The following is a 3612-nucleotide window of genomic DNA, read 5'->3' as shown; positions in this document are numbered from 1 at the left end:
TATTATAATTCTAATCTACCCTCATACATCTACTAACTGATTTCTGAAATTCTGTTAGTTTAATCACCTCCATTGATGTGTTTGAAAAAAATCATTAAAACTTGGGAATAAGGTAAAAAGGTAGCATTGTTTAACAGACTCAACCAAAAATTATTTTAATTATCCAGGGGAATGTAATTTTGTCTGAATTTGCTTTTTACTATTAATTAAGAGCTTAGACTCTGATATTACATGTTAAATTGTAGACCTTGTGTCTGGTGGCAGACGATGTCCATCCAGTAGAAAAGATAGCCCCAAAGGTTATGGTTTTATTGCCCTGAAGAACATTAACCAGTTTCATCTATAATTTAACAAAATTATGTTTTAACGCCTTTCCTGGTAGGCTATATAAATCTCTGCTGCTGTCACTCGAACCAGCTTTATCATACTGCTAGTTTGTTCCCTCTTTGACGAGCCGAATGAAATCCACCAATACCACTTTAAAATGTTATCAGTCATTTGCCTCAGTGTACATGAAGATTCTGAGATCAAGTTTTGAGAAGTTGAAAAATGCAATATTTGGGATCTGAGGAAGATGAAGGAGAAGGTATGTGGGGTGGGAAATCAGCCAAAATTCTCAGGATAGTTGTACCAGAATACCTTCATTTTTTCATAAAGTTCCTTGGTCTTCGAGCAGTGGCCAGTAGCTACAAAGTAAAATGAATATGGGAAATAGGATTTCTAAGGAATAACAACTACAGAAGAGGATGAAAAGCTAGTTAGGATTAACTGTGGACTGGAATTTGATCCTGTAAATTATAGGAATCATTAAAAGTTTTAACCCAGAAACTGATATGATCACATTTTGAATTAGAAAGAAAGATAATTCAAGCAAGAATGTGTTGGATGGATGGAGGGAGAGTCTCAATGAGAGATTACCGGGGTTCGACCTATATGTAAATGTATGTGAATGGAAAGTTAAGTGTAAAATCAAAAGACAATTTAAAGTTAAAGTGGACAGACTTGGTGATGAAATGTGGGGCATGAAGAGAGGAAGGAGTCTGGGATGACAGCTGGATGGATGGAAAGATGGTGATGGTGATAAAGGTTCAAAGCTGTTGAGTTTGAAGATAGAATCTGGAACTATGATTTTGTGCTAGAAAGAAAATGTGAGGTTTAGTAGTGCATTGTTTATGAATAGAAGTTATAGATACGTGTACAATTGTTGAAGAAAAACAGACATTGGAAAACCTCTGGACTACTTCACTGTCTAGAGAAGAATGGCATGGTTCACCAGATGGCATCTTCTTCAATTACTGTATGCTACTGCCATGAACACCTGCCCAACGCTTTGGCAAAGAATATGCATTTCCCATACCCATTTTACTTTGTACAAATGGAAGCTCAGGAAGACAAAGCAAATTTCTTAAATGTTTCAGAAATGGAAGATTAAACAAGAAACACCTCCTAGAGTTAATCCTGCAGCACTGACAAGCACAGATGTCCTGGCCCAAACTTCACACCCCACATGTCTTCCCCTTTACTGACAAGCCCGATAAAAGCAGAATGAGTACAGGATCATTTATCTACCTTGTTTTGTGCCCCTTCCCAGCCCTGCTTTCTGCTATGCTTTTACTTGACTTCTGAGATCCATTTGTAGGATCAACATTATTCCAGGCTCTGCAAAAGTAGAGAGTAGAGTATAATTAATTCCTATGTATACATCATCTAGCACCAACAATTAACAATATACAGCTAATCTTGCTTCACTTGTACCCCATTCCCTCAACTTTTTCTCCCCTACCAGAATATTTTAAAGTAAATTTCAACAATCAAATAGCTGCATCACTCAATTCTTCCATATGCATCTCTATAAGATAAGAATCTTTTTAAAAATAGAATTTAGGGAAATTTTTAAGATGTTCCAGATCAGAATGTGCGAGCTCAGCATCCATTCAGCCTTGCTATCGTTTGGTTATACTTCTTCCTTGAGCCTCTCCTCTAATAATAATGACTATCACATGATTGCCTACTGCATGTCACACACCTATTTCATACTTACAGGAAGACTACTTATAAGGTAACATTATCTTTTTTGAGAAGATGAAGAGAAACTGGGGCTCAGAGAGGAGAAGTAAATTGCAAAACAATGACATAGATAATGTGACAGGAAGACTCAAAGACAAGTATTTTGAAAAGAAAAATTGTTTACCTTATTCAAGGAGGTTCTGTAGGGAGACCAGACTTTAGAAAGACTGGCCCACAAAATGTAAAATACAATGGTTATTTAAAGGGAACAACACAAAATTTCCATGGTTACAGAGTTTGCATTTAGTCTATTCATCGCGGAAGAACAGCAGTCTTCTCCCCTGAGCATTACATCTGCAGAGTCCATCACATGTCTTTACTCAACAGCATTGCAAAAACTGTTTGGTTAGGGGAATCCTTAAGTTACAACAAAGTCTTAAGTTATCTTTTATTTGGGGGACTAGGATTAGATAGAGCAAACCTTTTTTCTCACCTATTTACTTATTTATTTAGGTGGCGGTTGTGGCTTTTTTATTTCATGCTGCAAAAATTCTTTTTTCCACCTAATTTATAGTACAGAGAGTCTATATTCATTTTTATTCATGTGTGTATCTATATCTGTATCTGTATCTGTATCTATATCATCTATCTATCTCACAAACTTAGCAGTTAAACAACACAAAGTTATTATTTTTAACTTCCCATAGGTAAATCCATCCTCTGGCCACCAAAGTTCACATCTGTCCCACATGTAAAATTCATTCATCACATTCCAAGGTCCCCAAAGTCTAAATCCATTATAGCATCAACTCATAGTCCAAAATCTCATCAGCTCAAAAGTCTCAAATCTCATCATTTAAATAAAGTGTGATGAAGCTCTGGGAATGATCCATTCTGGGGTATAATTTCTTTACATTTGTTGACCTGTGAACTAAAGTAACAAATTATCTGCTTTCAAAAAATAAGGATGAGACAGGCACAGGATAAGAGTTATAGGTGTTGAGGTTGAAACAGAGAAAATCTAAAGGAAAATAAGAGGCATTAATTTCCAGTAATTTCTACATCCAGCTGAGCAAATTTCATTCGATTTCAAGGTCTGGGCATAATCCTTTTTGACCTGTGGCTCTGTCCCTTGGACAATGTTTTTTTTCTGGCATGACATTCTCAAGTACCTTGTGGGTCTCTCATGTATGTCAGGAGGATTTACTACATTAGAAAAGAGCCTCATTCACAGATCTTTCATAGATAATTTCATTTCCATTTTTAGCTTTTGTTGATATGGCCGAGAGAACAGATCTTAAATTCTCTAGTGTGATTGAGGATATTTGTGAGACACATGCTTTATCTAAGAGCCTTTCGTGGGACTTTATATTCTGATGATTTCATCTTTCCAAGTGTGATACCTTTGCCTTTTCCTGTAGAGCATACATTCCTGACAGTGAATCTTTTAATTCTAGCAGCTTTAGTAATCTCGATAGTCTGAGAGTTTTCAAAGTTATCAAATTCTGGGTTTTTGTTTGTTTGTTTGTTTATACATACTTCTCTTAATTTATCTCTTTCTTCTCACATTTTACTAAAAAGAGCAAGAAGAAACTAGATCTCACT

Source organism: Pteropus vampyrus, unplaced genomic scaffold (genome assembly GCF_000151845.1).
Source record: "Pteropus vampyrus isolate Shadow unplaced genomic scaffold, Pvam_2.0 Scaffold19, whole genome shotgun sequence".
Taxonomy (NCBI): Eukaryota; Metazoa; Chordata; class Mammalia; order Chiroptera; family Pteropodidae; genus Pteropus; species Pteropus vampyrus.
Note: the sequence above shows the minus strand (reverse complement) of the source record.